Below are 19,171 nucleotides of genomic sequence, written 5' to 3'. Positions count from 1 at the left end.
CTCTCAGCTCCAGACACTTGCACTTAATGTACTTGATTTTCCAAAACGCTTGGTAAAGAAGCCAATATTGTCTTGATTAGCCAGTTTGGTCACATTGCTTCTCAGCTGTTTTCTTCTTCTGAATCCAAAGACCCGACCACTCCTCAAACAACTATTCTGCAGTGGATGAAATGATTCACCTTCCAATTATGGACTGTTTTGTTGCATTTCACCTGCAAATGATGGCCACACAGTGTGTTTTATCAACCAGAACTTGAAACACTTTCAGGGGGAAAGAAGTTAGATGTCCCCCATACAAACGTTCCCAAGATTTCATGTTTGAATAAAAACCAATTGAGAAAATTGGGAGATAGGAAATACTAAAGAAAATAATTACAATACAATTAACTGCAATTAAAGATGAAAAGAACAGCGGAAGGTCTGAGGGAGAGAAAAGTTCATTGAAATATGGGGGGGGGGGAGGCCTCCAAAACCATAACACCCTTAAAACAATTCAAGACAGGAATCAAAGTCTATATCAACTGTACAATAATGATATCGGGATGTTGAGGATGAAAAACATTTAAGTTTATTCAAGAGTTTAAGCAACATCTACAGTTTTATTTGCGAAATATTGGCAGATATGAGAGAGGTATGTGTCTAGTTTCAGGTTAAATAGGAAAGTCCCTAGTGGAAAAAGACTGGAGATCATTATTCCACCCCCCCTTCGAAAACAGAGGCCGAGACCATACTGTAAGTTACTAAGGACAGTTGCAGTGCACTTTCTGTATAGAAGCAAGTTAATGAGAGAAAGTAAATTCCTCTGCCAAATATAGAAGCAGATAACAGGGTGGTATTAAAACCTTTATTTATCTGAATTCAGGGCAGGGTATCACAAGCTAGTAGACTTTCTCTAATCTTTTTTAATCAAAAGACTTGTTTCATTTTTTTTTTCAGTGTTTTGTTTTTCATTTTCAGCAGAGATGTCCTCTCATGTAAACAACAAGGTCATTTTCTTGTTTCGTTTTCCCTTTGGGAATTTCTCAGACAACACTGACATAATGAAAGGAAATCATGTTTTTATCTCTCTCTGTGTACAAGTGTTTGGCACATTTCTCACAAAAGGAGAACCCATCAGGAGCAAATTCTCCCTGCACCACAATGATGTATTTATTAACACTTGTCAATGTTTTCAGTGTTCAGTGTAGACAAGTGTAAATAAATTGTTTTGGAGTAGAGTGTGTGCGTGGTAGCTTCTGCTATTTTCATCAGTTTTTTACTTGACATCACCTGTATAATCTGTAGTTGTGTTACTCATCGCACAGTAAAGACCAACTATGGTAAACTCAGATCATAGTGAACTGATCTGATCCCCAATGCAGGTCACTAAAGTGCAGAATCCAACAGGTTTTTTAGTGCTTTTTTAATCATCAACAGCTTTAGTTCGTGTGAGACTTAAGTGGATCAGTTTCAATATCTTCCATTAATCTTAAACAAATGAGGATTCACAGGGACTTAGGAAATCTGTTGGACTGGGAACATCTTACTTTAAAAGAAAGTAATGGTTTGGATTACAGGTAAGGAGATAAAGGTTTCCACATCCTATAGAGTTGCACCATGAAACTAAAGCTGTTCACATCAATACTACTGTATATTGAGATGAGTAACAAGAGCCTTTACAGTTAGGTTTCCTAGTCCTCCGTACTTCAGTGTGTGAGTTCCTTGATGATTTAATTAGACTTAGATTTAACTAATAACTAATACTAATTACACATTTTTAATTTTTTTCCGCTCTGCAGGTGTAAGAGGCTTCTTTATGTAGAAACGGTCAGAAGTTGAAAATGTCGACTCCGAGGGAGCAGAAAGCAATTAAAAAGCCTCATTCAATCACATCAGCAGGTCAATTAGGCAATCAAAGTTCCAGCTGGAATGAAAACCCCAGCAAGTACTGGGGTCACCAGGAGCTGTTTCACAAACAGCAAGTCAACTCTTACAGATCATGTAATTCAGAGGATCTACAACTGTGGTGCTGGGAAGCCCCTGTCCATTTAGGCTTATAAGTCACCTATTTTTAAAGACTGGCAATACTTGTAAGCGATTGATGAATTGAGTAATCAATTCAATTAAGATACCTCTAGTCTTTGAGGACTGAAGAGTATGTTGATCTCTGAGTTATTGCAATGTAATTGATCACAATGGAATTGTTCTGTATCTTTAGAAATTGGGGATTTAATGGTAAGATGTTTAAGCTGCTGGATTAGGGCTCCCCAGGATCAGGGTTGGAGATCCCTGGTGGAATTTTAGGATTTCAGTTCAACCAGGACCTCAGAACCAGAATTGATCTGTTGCAATTAAGTGAAAACTGTGATCTGCATGCCAGTCAATAATTACAATCACAGCAGTCGACTATGAGATTCATCTGCTGAAGCACCTTATCCTTATTAACTTGTATTGCAATTAATAACTGCAATACAAGTTAATAATAAGTGTGAATACTCATGCATCATTTGTTTGTGAACCAAATTGATATCTGTGTATTTTTTAATTTTTGTATTTTAGAGAACAGATAAACACCATTTGCAACACGGATGACATTGCACGACAATCCTTTTATAATACAAATTTACTGTGTATTCTTTACATCTTTCTGAAATGTGGTTTTATTACCTTTCACAGTGTGCATTTTGGACATTTTTTTACTCTTTAAGTTATATGCTGCCATCTTTACAGTCTCTGTGGATTAAAATACTCAACAAGGTCGTGTAGAATTCTGCTGAACATGTATTTCTTTAATTCATCACGAAGAGGCTGAAAAGTCTTGACTACAGAGAAAACAAACATAAAAGTGAAACTTCCTTGGGAGCAAATCTGAGACAGACGAAATGTTTTCTGAATTGTATTTTTTTTTTTACTACCAGTTCCCCTTCTCTCCACGAAAAAACAAAAGAGATAACAATCCGGCTTCAAAAAAGAACAAGGTGTTGTCACCATGTGGTGCACTCTCGTCGTTGTTTTCAGGGTCCTTATCCATTTCCCAGAAAGAGAGAGAGAGGATCCGAGGAATTGTTTCCTGTGGTTGAAGCTGTGATTGGAGCGTTCAGTTCCGGAGCGCTGAGTGCTGCTCTCTCAGAGGCAGAGACATCTGGAAAAAGAGCTGAGCCCGGAGACGCAAGCAGGGGAGGTGAGTGATATGGAATGTAGCGAATTTCTCTTTAAACCGGACGCTTAATTGTTTATTGCAGCAAGAAACCGGCCTCTCCTTAGCTCAGAGACGCGTCAATTCGAGTTGCAATTGCGAGTAACTTATTTTGGTTTCTCGGCGCTTGCAAATCGCCTTCCACCAGAATGTCGGGAGGAGGGGAGGTTTGCGGCAGAGAAGGGTCCTCGGTCTGGTATGGACGCTGCTGCATCTGAACTTAGTTGTGTCTTGTATCCGTGATCTCGTAATAACGGCAAAGGTTTTCTCTGGGAATCTGTTTTATATGTCATTTGTCTGATTGCCTTCTGAAATTGCACTGTCCGAACTTCAGCATTGCCTTGCGAATAAGAGAATTGGAGACACGCTCTGTCTAGCTGTGGGGGAAATATGGTTTAGATTGATGGGGGGGAAAAAAGGATAGCGAAGGAAGGCAGAACAAGCCACATATTTTACCTTGACTGGAAAGTTACGACACCGTGCTCTTTCCATAGCGAGCGAGGCTTATGTGTCAAATCTGAGCATCTGGGACTCGAGATTCTGGCAGTTTTCTGAAGGCGAGCGTCGGGGAGGCGATATTAATATTAAACATAACGGGGATCAATACTCCAGGCAAACGCAGCGACAGCCGGTTCTCAAGACAATCGTGTCCGGATCAATCGATACATGCCGGTGATGGGTTTTGTGCGTTCTGCGACTGTTCGCTTGTGCGTGCGTTATTCTGAGGAGCGGCGCTGGTAGCCGAGCGGAGCGGTGGCCACGGTCTGGAGGAATGCGCGTCGCCGGGGAAAGCGACCTCGGACGCGCTGTTTCAATTTCGCCGTTCCTCTTGTTGCGCTCTAATCCTTTTTTTTTTTCTTAAATCCAGAACCAAGCGCCCGTCGATGTAATTTTCGGTCCGCTTTTCTTCTGGGAAGGGTCGCGTCGAGGACCCCGAAACGTGCTGCATCTTAAACCTTTAATAATGGCATCGGTGCTTACTGCTGCCATCTTTCCGTTTTTCTTAAAAACGTTCATCTGAAGCCCGAATGCGAAACTATCCGTTTGTTTAAGCGCCCCTAAGTTTGGTAGCTTGCATTTTTGTAAAAAAAAAATTGCACAGTATTTAATTTTTTTTTCTTGCAGCAAAGCTGGTTACGTTATTGGCTTCGGTCACAAGCGTCTGCAGATATCGCTGCCAGTATCCTCTGCAGCAACGATAAATAAACCGTGCTTGAGGGCAATTAACGCTTCAGTTTGCAAACTTAAGTGTCTTTTCAAGGGGACAAACGGTGGCCAGAGATGGCTCTAAGTAGCCTTTAAAGGAATACACGACAGCCTGTAGCTGACTTGATGTGTTCAACGGGCTGCAACACTGTAAATAAAATGAACATCATGACATAACCACAGACAAATGTTCTGCATTAGAAGAGCGGTTTGCCGTCCTTTCGTTAACAAGAGACCACCTCGGAGAAAATGACTTCAAAACTGCGCTACGCAGTTGGAGATCAAAGAGTAACACTTCATACAACCGCATGAAAGCTGAAACAGGCCAGGACATTAAAAAAAACTGCGTTGTTTGAGGGTTATTGCTGGTCAGAAGTCTGTTTCTGACTTGGAATGTTTTTTTTTTTAATTACGCGCTAGGAAAAATATTCTCTTTGTTAATACTCTTTTACACTGCAGTATTTTAGAAACAGTGGGATGCTGAATAAAAAATTCCTGGCCGTCATCAGACGTGAGACGTTGTCAGCTTGTTTTTCACCCTTGGGTTGTCTCTGGAGAATTGGTGTCTTATTCTTGACCAGCATTTCTGCAGTCACCCGCGAACATTTCAACCCTGTTTTGGAGTAAAACACACGTTGGAGTTTTTCTATTATAATTTTCACAGTTCTGAATATACTTGTTACAGGATTTAAGATTTCGTTCTGGGGCTAGTTTTATTGTGCTTGATATGCAACTGCTCAGAGGTTGAAAATGGTACAGTGCTTGGGTATATTAGGCCTTGCTTGGAACAGTTAGCTGGGGTGGTGTTATTGCATGTTTAAATAAATTGAAATGTATTTACTGGATTAAAGACTGAATTAAACCCTACACACTAAAAGAAATCCTAATGGAAGAATTAAGTGTGCCAAGTACGCAAATGCAGAGAACATAACACCACTGGTGTTAAACCTGAAATATGGGAATCTGTACTGTACAGAGGTAATCTGAATATTTGAGCTGATGACATGTTTAAACTGGTGTGTTACGTTTTGCTTGTATGTGCTAGGTTTAAAGTGAACAAAAACAACTCGGATGACAAAAGGGAGAATGATGGCAGAATACAGACTGAGATTTTGTGCAGGATGTACACACAGACCTGTCATATAAGGAGTGAAATGAAGGTTCATTGCATTGAACCAGTCTTTCCTGATGTGTCTAGCGCTGGCACAGAGATCGGCTTTATCTTAGATTTGTACCGGCGGGCTCTGGTCAGCCCTAGGGACTGGTGACAGGGGAGTTTTTCCAGACCTGTGCTGCACTGGCCCTGGGGGGTCTGGGTGGGCCGGCGGGTTTGCTGGGTCTCTTCTCAGCTGCAGCACCTGAAGTGGAGTTGGACGAAACTGTTAAATTGGCCTCATTAATGAGGCTGATTGAGCTGAAGGGCTGAGCTGGACTGAAAGCCGGCCAACTGGACCTCCAGGACCAGAATGGCTTGCTCCTGCTGTAGTAGGCTATAGCGTGGTGATGTGTTGAGGAATATCCTGGTTCCCTGCCACTTATCAACTGTCAGCTAACACTGTGAGCTCGCTTAAACAGTGTTACTGGAATACAGCTATGAAGGCAAGAATCGACAGAAACTCCTGATTTTTTTATTTTACATTTAATTGACCAGACACTCCACATAAACATAACTGTAGCTGTGCCTGTCTGTTGCTGTTCATTCGATCGTGGTCATTTCCCGTCCAGATCATCTTTCTGGTGGCAGCAGTCTTCATTTCGTCTGAGTTCTGTTACGCTTGTCCTTGCATTGTGGGTAATGTCAGGAGACTGCACACACCTGTATGCCGATTTTGCGATGCGCTTGCAGAGGTTAATACCACGTAGGAACGTAGAAAGTAAAAGGGGCAGCTAAGCGCTTTCTCTTCTCAGGTGTCTAACTCCACACCTGAAGCACGATCTGCAAGCAAGGACCTCAGACAACAGCTCTAGGTTCCACAGTCCTCAGTCAGCTCAGTACATAACAGAAATGAACAAGAGACCAGGTTGTGTTTAAGGTATGCCTTCCTGAGTGAGTAGGTCAACAACCTGTTAACCCCATTCATTTAGTTACACATTAGTCAACATTTAGGGCTAACCACAATGGAAACTGAAGGCCTCAATAGCGCTCTGAAGTATGTGAAGAATATTCGAATCGACTGTGTCACTAACAGAAACGGCTGGCCATTTTTTAAGGTTGTAAAGCTGACGTGGAAAATGTGAGTCACGGTTTGATATGTGGACCACCGTGGTTTAGAAATTGCCTTAATATAGGCAACAGAAAGCCTCGTAACTTTTACTTTATTGCAGTTAACTATGTCTTACCATGTTGGCACAGGATTGAAAGGCAAAAGGTCTTCTTGTAATGGCAATGCTGGGAGTCAGTACCGAGAGTCTCACTATTATAACAAGTCTGGCTGCTCGAATGTCTTGACAGTATCTGAAGAGACCTTTCATGGGTTATAGCCAGTTCTACAAGGAATATAGGGAAATGAGGGGCATTTTAGTTAACCGTGCTACCTGCAGGTAGCAGGGTAGAACATCGTTAGAATTCTGTATCATTGATCAGGTCAAGACAAAAGAGATCCTGCACTTGTGAGAATTACCAAAAAGCTCTACAGGTGATATATAAAGCAGTGGTGGCTGCCAAGCAGAGAAATGAAGTCAGTGAATGATTCTTGCAGTGTAAGAGCTGTTAGGATAACCTGTAAGAAAGATAGAAATAGAAATTGAATTGGATTGCTTTAAAGAAATCTAATGGTAAATCTTTAATTTAATTTAGAAACTGCCGACTAAGAGAGGTGAAAGCTGAAACTTTTATTGGGGGTGGGGGGGTCAAATAATTTTTTATTACTGTTGTTGTTGCTAATATAATAGTTCATGATAAGTTCAGCGAGTTCACTTGGCAGATAGGCCTATGTTTTAGGTGAGCAGTTCAAAAGATCTAGTTTCTGTGATTCCTTATCCTGGTCCTGGAGCAAACTGTGCCTGCTGTTTTTGTTTTTTAAACCAAGGACTAAGTGCATAAAAAAAGCCTAAACCAGCAAGCAGATCAGTTACTGGAAGCAAGTAACACTGGTGAATAAGGGCCTAGCTGGAACACAAACCTGTAGATACAGGAGGGACTCCAGCACCAGGCTCTGAAGCATTAGTACAGTGCTGTGTACACATTTTTCAACTCATTTATCACAGTTCGCCTCCTGTCTGTACTTTAGATTCTGTATTAAGGCACAAACAAATTATTTGACAAAATAATTACAGGCCTAGATCGACTGTTGAATTACCTTCATTGAAAGGTTTGCGACCTTACAGATTCATCATTGTTGATTTCTAATGAGAAAAAGGTATTGAATATGACCTCATAAAAAAACTTCTTGGAAGATTTATGTGGCACTTTAAAAATCTTTGTTGTTATAAATAGGGCCTACAGCCTGTATTCTAAAGCTCATTTTGTTTGTTACACTTTACCCCTAAAGAAGAATAAATCTGTGTGTGTATATATAAATTAATAAATAAAGAGACCTAAAAGTGTGAGATCTTTCCTAGAGGAATGCACTGAATATGTTATTTCGAATTCATCACCCAGTTTACCTTCAAAACCCGGTGGATGAGTTGGAGTCAATTTTACATCTAGACAACTACAGCATTAAAGCTGCAGCTAGGACCAGTATGAGCAGCAAAAAGGTTTGTTACTGGGGTTTCTTTATCTGTAAATGCGGATGCAGCTTCCTGATCTAGGAACACTCAACAGTCTGTGAGTCTCGCCTGTCAGTCCACACACTGCACAGAAGGCTGGGGTAGGTCGCGCGTGCTTCCACTGCGGTGCCTGTTCCTGTGTCTCTTGACGTTGGTCGTCTCAAGCATTTGGAAATCGGGGGGCAATTCCTGTATCTGTGTGGTGACTTCTGGGCCGCTCGGCTAATGATGGTTTCTGTGAAGCTGAGAGCTGTTAGCCAGGCGGTCTACATGTTGACCCTTCACAGTGACATTGACACAGGCTGGTAGACTGCTGGTGGCCTGTCTTGAAACCAAGACAGGGTACTGAGCGGGAACCAGAATCCGCGTGCAAATGACCTGACAGGATGAGGTTAATTATCTTGATTAGAACGGACGCCGAGAGCCCTGCAACATGGCACTGCTGTACGACAAGAGTTCGGGTGCTACAGTGTATTGTCTTTCCTCTCGTCTGCTTTTCCTTATAAGGGTCACGGAAATACTGAATCTCTCCAACATACCCAGGGCACAAGCATGGGGTGTCGGACACGCTGGCAATCTGAAGATGCCGTGACTCTTCCGAAGGTCCCAAGTTATGGTGTGAAACAAAACACCGCTTGTCTGTTACCGGTGGGCTGTTTTGCACTTAGAGAATAAAAGCCAAACTTAATCCACCAATCCTTTATTTAAGATTCATGAGTTTCGTAGCACTGTAAATGAACAGCTCAGGGTTTATTCCATGTTGAAAAGAAAAGAGACACAACATTTCGTCTGTGGAGCCTTCTTCAGCTACCTACTTGAACGTCTTCAACCCATTCCTGCCGCGACCCACTATGTCTTCCGCTAAATCTTTTTCTAGATCGCTTCATCATTCCTTCTCCTCTTCCCTGAGCTACTTGCCCTCTTCTCTCACTAAACTGGCATTCACTAAACAGCGATCTGTTCCAAGACCTGGCACCTGAAGAAGGCACCACAGCCAAGACATCGTGTCTCTTTTCTTCTCTTTTCAGCATGGCATAAACCTTTACCTGTTCCTTTGCAGCCTACACATGCTGACGCAGCTCCCTGCTAACACTGTCAGTTGTGCGGTAGTGATTACATGGGTTAGTGTGATGAATAGTTCCTGACCTCGCATCACAGGAGAAAAAAAAACACTTGTCCATCTGATAGGGGCTACCAGCCACCACTGTCTCGTTCTGGTATACCAGAGCAGGCTCTGAGGAAGATCCTGGCTCATAGCAAAATCAGTGGATTTATCACGAAGTCTCTGAGAAACAGTTGTATCGTTAGATCTTCATCTTCTCAGAGAAAAGGGTTTTATCATTAGACCTTCGTCTTCTAGAGCAGTTAAGAGTGCCTCAGGTGAACACTGAAACAAGCCCCAGTACTGGCTGCTGGAGATTGTGATGGTGTATGGCACTTTTAGTTGTAATGTAACAGCTGTTACCAGTCATCTAAGGGAAGATTCATGGGACCCTTGTGAACACAAATTACAAAACGACTGAATCAAAGCAGTATACCTTTTTGAGGGGCCTTTGTAGTATGCTGGCCTTTGTGTGCTGTTTGAGAAAACAAATGTTGAAGGTAGTGTAGTGTATTGTACAACAAAGATAGGTTATCCGAGATTAATTTTTTTTACAACAAAAATGTGATAGTTCCCAGTAGATATTTTTCCCAAACAAAATAACACTGATATTACAGAAATGGATGCATCGCTTGCTTAGAAGATGTTTGGCACACCAAACTGTTATCGGCTTCTGTGCTTTTGATGTTTTTCAGAAAAGCGTGAATATCTGATAAATGCTGATGTCATACTCTGTGCCCACAGTGCTGATAAGACAGTTCAGAGCTCGTACTGAAGCAGCATATTTTCTGTGTGAATTACCTAATGGGAGCATATCCCTGGCATAGAAAATCAGTGGGCATTAGTTAGACGAGCTCCAGAGAGGGGCTTTCTGCTGGTGCTGTATTGTCCATCATGGTGGTATTGAGAAGGTGAGACGCAGGCCTGTGCTCACAGTACAGCTACGATACCATTCTGCAGTGCTCTGTCGTGGGAGCACTGTGATAAGGTTTCCTAGAAGGGCAGCTGGCTGGAGGTGTGAGTCAACTGAATCTGTCCTGACTTGCCACTGTGAAATAGAGCACTGAGCTGCCAGAGCCCATTCTGAGGTATGGATGCCTATTCAGGTATCAGAAAGCCAACTTTTCCTGGTAAGGATCACAGCAACCTGGAACCTATTCTGTGAACACAGGTCAGGGACTACATCCTGGATGGGACCTTGCAAGTCACTTGTCCTAAGATCACGGGCAGTTTAGAGATGCCAATCATGTTCTTTCATGTTGTCTTAAAGGCTCCTGTGCAGGGATAAAGCCTGTTCTGGTCAGCTCATCTGACCAATAACAGCGACCGAGAGATTTCTGGAGGGGGACGAAGACAACATTTTTTTTAATTTTCAATTTTTTTAAAGAAAAGGGGAACATTTTTGTCACGCGCATGGTTTGTGTATTAGTTTCGCTTGGTGTATGCTGGTGTGCTGATCACACACAATTTTAGTCCGCTGGCTGTGTTGTTTTCCATGTATCGTGCGATCTTCCTGGGAAATTGTTGTTAAGGAAACTGAGCCCGCTCTGTTGAAGTGGGGCCGGTGACTTTCAGTCACGCACCTTTTCAACAGCCAACAGCCTTTCAGCACCTTTTCAGTGTCGCTGCCTTGGAAAAACGCAGGGCTGTAGCCTGGTTCTGTCAAAGTACTGAACACCATCGCAGCTCCAGGCAGTACCCAAAGGCCACAACAGCCAGTCTTCTCCTGTCCTCTCCTGTCTCCACTCCTGTGCTGCTGTAACTATAACAACTGCCCGGGGAAATGTGATAGTGGGAATACATCGCCGTGCTTAAGTCTGTCTTGAAAACATGTTGTTGGCGAGTACAGAGCCCCGCCCAGGGCTGAGGGCAGGGAATCTGACAAAGAAAATCAAAGACCTCAGATACTGGTTTTCAGCACATCTTTACTAAGATACGTGTTTAACATGACAAGCACTTAGTGGCATATACCAGTGTACATAATACAGTCAAACACTTGGTTCAAATGGATTTGATCAATTACGTTTTCAATTTATTAAAAAACAAATATTGTGAACAGTAATTTAGTTTCTTACTCAGCTTTAACAGCTAAAATCCCAAACACTGAATTGGCAATTTTATGGAACCATGTGACTTGAGCTGTCTTAAGGAACTAAATAATAAAATAATAAACAACTCTAGCCTCTCACTTTTTATAATTACATTTACTTTTGGTGTTCTGTTGTTTTCCCTAAAATACTGAGAGGCATTGAAAAGCAACAAATATAATTGGTTCCAATATTCACCTGTTAGGTTTTTAATTGCCCTCAGAATATTTTTGTTTTATGCAGAAACCTAGTTCTTTGTCAGTTTCCCACTGAAACAATAGCTGTCTTGCATTAAGATAAGAGATAGTCCTCCTAGAGAGGTACAATACTAAATGTAGTTTTTAGCTTTATGGTCCCCTGCCAGTTCCTTCGTGTTTCTACAGGAGGAAACAATATCTTGTCTGAGGGTAGAAAGGGGAGAGAGTCTTGGGAAGAGACTGTCTTTTCACGATGACCGGGACCTGACGTCACTGGCCGATCACCAGCTCAGGCCTGCAGAAGAAACGGACACAGCAGTTAGCAGTGTGTGCTGGACTGGAAGGAGACCAGAGGACTGGGTTGAGGGCATTTGGCAGAAAAACGCCAAAGGCATAAAAGGCAGTGAAGCAGGAAAGGAACTAAAGGCACTGGAGCTGGTTCCATTTAACTGAATTCAGTATAAATGCCTTTAATACTGTGTCATGTATTGATACCTTTTCTGTTGACAAGGATATTTAGTACGATCTGTGCAGCTCCTTTGTACAGCATCCCTCAGCTAAATTCAAAAATGACTTGGGGGGGGTGGGGGTCTAATTTCAGGATTTAGGAAAGTACCATGTGATGTTGTCATCATTCGCTAGCAGCCATATCACCCTGTAACTCATAGCTGGCAGCCCACTGAAGCTCAGCAGGTGTGAACCTGGCCAGTACCTGGATGGGAGACCTCCTGGAAAAAACTAAGGTTGCTGCTGGAAAAGGTGTTAGTGGGGCCAGCAGGGGGCGCTCACCCTGCGGTCTGTGTGGGTCCTAATGCCCCAGTATAGTGACGGGGACACTATACTGTAAACAGGCGCCGTCCTTCAGATGAGACCTAAAACCAAGGTCCTGACTCTCTGTGGTCATTAAAAATCCCAGGGCGTTACTTGAAAAGAGTAGGAGTGTTACCCCGGCGTCCTGGCCAAATTTCCAACTGGCTTTTACCAATCATGACATCCTAATAATCCCCATCTATGAACTGGTTTCATCGCTCTGTTCTCCTCCCCACTGATAGCTGATGTGTGGTGAGCGTTCTGGCGCACTTTGGCTGCCATCGCATCATCCAGGTGGGGCTGCACATTGGTGGTGGTGGAGGGGATCCCCATTACCTGTTAAGCCCTCTGAGTTGAGTGTCCAGAAAAGCACTACATACGTGTAAGGAATTATCATTCTTTTGTGGATCTGGCACTGATCTATAGCTCCTTTTATTGATGTGAAGCCAGTGGTACTTCCACCCGGGTGCTAGGCCAATAAACCAGAATGTCACCTACCTACAAGTCCAGCACAGCCGGGCCTCAATACGCTGTGACGTGCCGCAAACAAATGCGTTTCTGGCATATGAAACCATGAACTCTGCACTAAGAAAGAAGAATGGAGTTGAGAACGAGGAGACTGCGATGTAAGTGATGCGATTTTAATTTCTTGCTAGGGCTGGGTGTCGGCAGTGTTTTGAAATGAGTCGACAAGTTTCAGAAGTGTCCTTTGTTTGCTTCGCACCTCTGAACAAAGTGCTGCTCTTTGTTCGTCTTGCCCAGAGTCTTGCCGTGAAGCCCCTGACTGGTCTAGCCTGTTTTCGTCCGGGGCGAACGGGCCTGTCTCAGCTGAATGCGCCATTAAAAGGTCCACAATGGACAAATTGTTTTTTGGACGATTCCAGGATGGAATGGTAGCCAGATTGTTTTCATTGTTTGGGATCCAGAAATGGGAGGCATGTTTGGACAAGGCTGAAGTCCGGTCAGAAAACACCCCTTGTCAGAGATTGCTTAAAGTGGGTGTTTATACTGCTATGTCCACGTGGATAAGCTTGCTGTGTTGACGTGCGTTGGCGTGCCTAGAATCAAGAATGCCGGCCTGAAGCTGGATATGCGTTTTCTGTGCGAACTCTAGCCTTCACTGTCGCGTAGAAGGCTGTTCTAGTTCGGTGTCCTCTTGCGGACAGGGCCTTGATGATGGTTGACATGCCCACACTCAAACCCAAGTGTTTTTCATGAAAACCTGAGGACAGTTTGAACTGTAATGAGGCTCTTTCTGCATACTTTTCATTTTTGTTTTGTTTCAGTACGTTTTTAGGCTCTGAAGGTGCTTTCTGCTGCAGTCGTGTCCGTTTCTTAGCTGGGCTGATTGTGTAAATCACAATTTGTTCTCTGTCACCATATCTGATGTTGGATGACTGATACCTTTAAGCCGATGTCCATTATTTCTTGCTATAATAAACAATTTTGGCCAAACTCGTATCCAGGGTTTTTTAAATGTTGCTTTTTTAAACTTTATCCCTTAGAAACAATGTTGAAAATGGGTAGTCCACAGAAGCCTGTTTAATTTTTGATTAATAGAGAACTGTACTGTTGCAATTCTAATAATGACACAATACTTTCACATTTCTCAGATTCTGGCTTTGTCTTTGGTGATTGTAGAGCAATTTGACATACCTGATCTGTAATAGTCATTCTCCTTTCTCTGAGGCTGCCTTTTCCTTGATGCTTGATGTATTACTAGTACTTATCAGCTGTGATTAGGGTTTTTTGTTTGGCTCACTAATGAAACAGACGTGCACTGATTTCACTCTGAATGCTATCGAGCATGAAACTGAACAGCGTGTACGTATGTTGGTGTGCCCAAATTATTTAAATATCTTATGGTGCTTTGCTCACGAGTTGTAGCTGTTTGTAACCGTTGGGGGAGCCTGTGCAAGAATCGTAGTTTTAGGGCATCATAGGAGTAGGATTGAAGATTTAAGCAGCTTCAGTACCAAGGAATGTCCAGCTGCATCCTATTTCAGCCCGCGCCACCAGAAAAAAAACCCTGAAAAACATAAATTATCGGAAAACTCTTGACTGATTCCTTTATTTAACTCAGAGGGACAGACTTTTTTTCAGAGCCTCCAGGGTTGATTTGGAAGCAGCCACTGTAAAACTTGCTCACCACTGAGACAACCCATTTCTTTCCCCTGAACCCTTCTTGCTGAAGCAGCAACTTTTTTCATGTCTGTGAAGTCCGAGAGGTTTTGTCCTGCTTGTGGGGTCGGTAGGTAAAACAGCAGCTCTGGAGTGTTAGAACTCCCCAGAACAACAGCACTTGGTAATTCAGCTAATTGAGGAACCGGCCATTAGTGTTAATTGTGTACGCTGTGGGTGGTCTTTGTCTCCTGACTTGACTGCAGAATGTGAAATGTTATTCCGCTAAGCAATCTGTTGCCCAGTAATGCCTTTTTTACAGTCTCTGAAGCTGAGACTTGGTTTAGTAGTTAACTAATTCACAAGCGCATTAGCTGTCTTATTTTTGAGTGACGATGTGCACGTTGGTATCTGCCCTGGCTCAAGCAAACTACTGGAATCAAACATCGTCTTTGCCCTGTATGTCTTAATCATCATCTTAAACTTAAAGATCATTGTAGACTGTTGCCGACATATTAATAGAATTGGCCAAAAAGGCCAATTTCTTGGAACTGGTTTGAACCTTGGGCCTTATCACTGATCAGGATTCCTCAAGCAGAGAGTTTGTGGAATGCTTCCTGGATTGGTATGAGTTGATGAGGTTCCTCCCTGCTTTACTGTGATTTCCTGGGTGCCTGCAGACTTGCTGTGGTGTCAGCGAGTGTTGACGTGTTGGCGTCACCTCTGTCCTGTCAGACAGAGCCTTGATGCCGGATGGTTTCGCTGGTAGGTGTGTCGGAGGCCCATGTCTGCTTACTTTGTTTCCTCCAGAGTGGTGCAGGAGTTGCAGCCATTGTTGCATCCCAGCCGGACACATTCAGTGAGTCTGAATTCTAACGATAAAAAACTTCCAAGTTAAAAAAGTTATTTTCTATGCTAGCGACGCTGATGTTAGTCATAAGCGCTAACATTCAGCCAGTCCCTAACAATTGGGACAGATGGACTAAATGGACTCCATGTTTGTAAGTATTCTTATGCACTTTACTCACTTCCTGCTGTATTTCTGTAACCTGCCACCTGCTTGCGGTTTTTCTTCACATGCTGATGAAGACGTCAGAATGGCTGTGTGTAGACATTATAAAGGAAAGAGAAGAGGGTTAAGGAAAAGAAAAAAATGCTCTCCAAGACAATTTAAGATGATCGCCGTCATATGAATATACTGTATAGCTCCTACGTACTTTTTCTGGAACAAAAACCTGCACTTTTGACTAGATTATTTTGAAGTCTGGCCCGCTGTCTTCTTGATAAGTGAGTTTACTACAGCAGTGTTTGGCTCACAGTCTGGAATTTGCTTGACTCATTGGTGCAAGAGAGGCTTTGCCTTCCAGCAACCAGAAAGCACCATCACTGACTTAAAGTCACTACCCTCTACTCCCCAACCCCTTGCACACACACACACACCTCTGGAACCTAACATGCTCCTAAATAAGGCTCTTTATGCAAACTGTTTTGATGATAATAATAATAATAATAATAATAAACTTTATTTTATATAGCGCCTTTGAAGGTGGCTTCTCAAAGCGCTTTACAGGATGACAATAACAACAAATAAGAAGACTACAACAATAAATAAGAAGATTTCACAAGATAGGACACAATTATAATTACAACAATACAACAATAAGAATAGAGGAGACCGTGGAAGGTGGTACTAAGAAGAGCAGAGGGGTGAAGAATGGAACCAGTTAAGTAAAGGCTTTTCTGAAGAAGAAGGTTTTGAGTCTGGATTTGAAGGAGTTGAGAGAAGGTGACTCTCTAATATCCTTGGGCAAAGAGTTCCAGAGCTTGGGGGCATAGCAGGAGAAGGCCCTGTCGCCCATACAATGTAGACGGGCTTGGGGGACAGTAAGGAGGGCAGAATTTGAAGAGTGGAGGTTGCGAGGTGGGGAGTAGGGCGATAAAAGTTCAGACAGGTATTGAGGTGCCAAGTGTGGAAAGCAAACACAATAAGAGCTTGATCTGGAGGATTTATCATCAGATCTTTTGCTTTGCTTCGACCAGCGTGAGTTTGGGGCAGTATAAATGATGTGAAGTTGGATAGCTGGTGTCGGTCGGTTTACCTTTTAATGATGTTACAATCAGTTAAGGCTTGCAACAGCAAAAAGAGCTGTACCTGGTCCTCCATGTCTGTAGCAAGAGACAATTGGACAGGAATAGATATCATTGAGCAGGAATATAATGAGGTAGCATGTTCAGTGTGTACTTGGAAATTTGGGGTCACATGAGAAGGCTATGGGCATATGACTTATTCCTGATATTCTCAAGAAGGGTTCTGCAAAAGGTAGATGCATTTATACCAGAGGTCTTCAGTACTGGTCCTGGAGAGAACCTGGCTCTTTTCTGCTTTTAATTCCATGACAGTTCTGAGTGTATTTAAAACAATCAGCTAGTGGGTTTTAGTAGTCAAGATGATGGTGGTCTCTAGGCACTGAATGATGGTTCCTGTCAAACAGGAAGGACTCGACCTCTGCAGCACCAGAGCAAGAGAGCTGTGCTCAAATTGAGATCGGGGGTGGTAGTGAGGTGTTATAGAGATCCGACTGGGTGATGCCTCTGACCTCTTGTTAGTTCTTCTGCAACAATAACACACAGCTGGTGTGAAAAGAGATTGCTGTGGGGGGGTTGGGAATTTGAGATGACTCAACACAACAGTTCACGCCTTATTGTTTAGGAAGTTTAGTGGGTTAAAATGAAAGAGCAGGAGTTTACCCCTGACTTGGGAGTTTTTCCCTCATAGATTCATTTTTATTTCAGTTTCAGGTTCATAAAATTCAAGTCAAGCACTTGAATCTTACAGCTGGTTTCAGTTTGGACATCTGGAGTGTGGTGGCAGTAGAATCACCGGGCAGAAACGTGCCGAGACCTCTGGGCTCTTTTCCCAAGAGCTGCATTCTTCACCGGCTGCTTGTTTTCTCGACAGCTCAACACTGCGCCTAGTCATATTTTCCGGCTCCGTTGTCTTCAGCATAGCATAGCCTTGACAGCGTTTTTTTTTTGTAGATCAAGCAGAAAATGTAATGAAACTGAAACGTATTTGCCTCAATGTGCTTTGCCACTTTAAAGGGCACATTTTGAAGGTTATTTGAACTAGAGTTGGTAGTTGAGTTGAATTTTCTCATCCACCATGTAGCAATCTGGGGGTAGTGTTTCAGGGGCTCTGAAGCGAAAGAATTCCAGTCTGGTGGAGGACATTTGCCGTTGAAAACATAGGAACGTGAGGAGAAGCAATCTTTTGTGGTGTCTGTCTTTTGAAGCCAATTCTATGGTAACGGCTTTTGGCACACAATTATGACGCCGTCCACACGTGTTAACAGATCAGGTGGTGAATCTTGCTTGGAAAACAAAACGCCCAGCTGTGCTCAGTTTTGGGAGTCTTTGAGTTGTTGTCACCGTTTCATACTTTTGGATGGTTTTCAAGTGGAGGAAAGTTGAAGTAGTCTGTTTTCGAGAGCTAGAAATTCACTAGAAAGATGACAAGCGGAACTGCAGAAAAGAATTGGTTGGAGGCAACTGCAGGAATGTAGCAGAAACTCCCCGCAGAGAGACATTAATCCCTGTGCCTCACAATCAGGTTCCTCTTCAGAAGCTGTGTTAAGGCTTTGAGCAGCTGGCAGGTGAGAAGCCATTTGATGAGGGACAGCATTCTGACATCTTGCCTGTGACTTTGTTATGTTGGTACTAGTTGGCCTGAGCCTCCTGTAGTTTCACACGCTTTGGTGATTATTATGGGAAACTTCCTGATCTCATCCTGCTTGTTTTGAAGGCCATAAATGTTGCTCATCTCAGGTAGTTATTTTTTAATCCCTCTGGGGTAAAAAAAAAGGTATGTGCAACAAGCTTCTTTGAAAAAGCAGTGTGCAATGTGTACAGTCACAAACGTGGTCTTTTTTCCAGCATTGGATTGACACATGTAGACAGCTCAACTCTCTGGGATATTGCCAATCATACGGATGAGAAATACCACTTATATATACCTTTTCTGTAAAGGGGTTTTAGTTATACATGTGATGTTAATTGTATCTCATGGCAAGAGAAAGAATTGTTACAGAACAGTAAAGAAGAGAAGTCAGAATGCACATCATGCTTACTTTGAATTTGCTACAGCACTGTATGAAGGCTTGCATTGGACATCGAAGTGCTTCAGCGAGAGAATAAGAAGAGTGCTTGCGCTAATTAAACTGGTACCTGACATTTAATGGGACAGAAAAAGAAATGGAAGACCCATGTGGGCATGCCCTATGCCTGCTAACTTTGGAGAGAGGGGCGTTGGGGATGCTGGAGATCCTCTTCTGAAATTGTGCTGAGGCGATGGCTGTCAACAGACATCAGTTTTGTAGTCGAGCTGTGGGGCATTACTGCAGCTGGCAGGGCAAGTGAGCACTTAATCGAGCTTTTAACACGGGCCACACATCCTGCCTCCTTGCAGATGGGTGGTCTCTGGCGGTGTTTTATGGCCATTTCTCCAAGTCTGTCCCTTCAGTTGACCTTGTTGCAGCCCTAGTGCAATATGGCGGCAGATTCGGACTTCTCTGGCCAAGATAATTACCCTGAGGAGCACTCTGCGATGAATTAAGAGTGTACTGCATTTAATCTGATTGATTCAGTATCGGTATTGGGTCGGAAGCTCTGTTTGGCAATTGTGGGCTGACAGCAACTGTGTGACAGTGGCTCTCCTGATTATGGTACATGTAATATGTGAATGAGCAGATGTTGAGAGCTGAAT

At 42.9% G+C, this 19,171-nt stretch overlaps 1 protein-coding gene across 13 annotated transcripts in view; it reads left to right on the top strand.

The window, feature by feature from the left end:
* The first annotated feature begins 2,953 nt into the window (after positions 1–2,953).
* LOC148677678 (amyloid beta precursor protein binding family B member 2-like) overlaps positions 2,954–19,171 on the top strand; it is a 140,067-nt gene continuing 123,849 nt past the window's right edge. For 4 of the 13 annotated variants that reach the window (XM_088623533.1, XM_088623505.1, XM_088623518.1 and 1 more), the window contains exon 1: positions 2,957–3,160. The gene's annotated coding sequence lies outside the window, so the exon portion shown is untranslated. Of the gene's footprint in view, positions 3,161–19,171 lie in introns of all 13 variants that reach the window. The other 9 variants (XM_088623445.1, XM_088623436.1, XM_088623473.1 and 6 more) reach the window with 5 other exon arrangements.

This window comes from Lepisosteus platostomus, chromosome 1 (genome assembly GCF_059453375.1).
Source record: "Lepisosteus platostomus isolate fLepPlt1 chromosome 1, fLepPlt1.hap1, whole genome shotgun sequence".
Lineage (NCBI taxonomy): Eukaryota > Metazoa > Chordata > Actinopteri > Semionotiformes > Lepisosteidae > Lepisosteus > Lepisosteus platostomus.
Note: the sequence above shows the minus strand (reverse complement) of the source record. Positions and strands in the feature narration are given on the sequence as shown.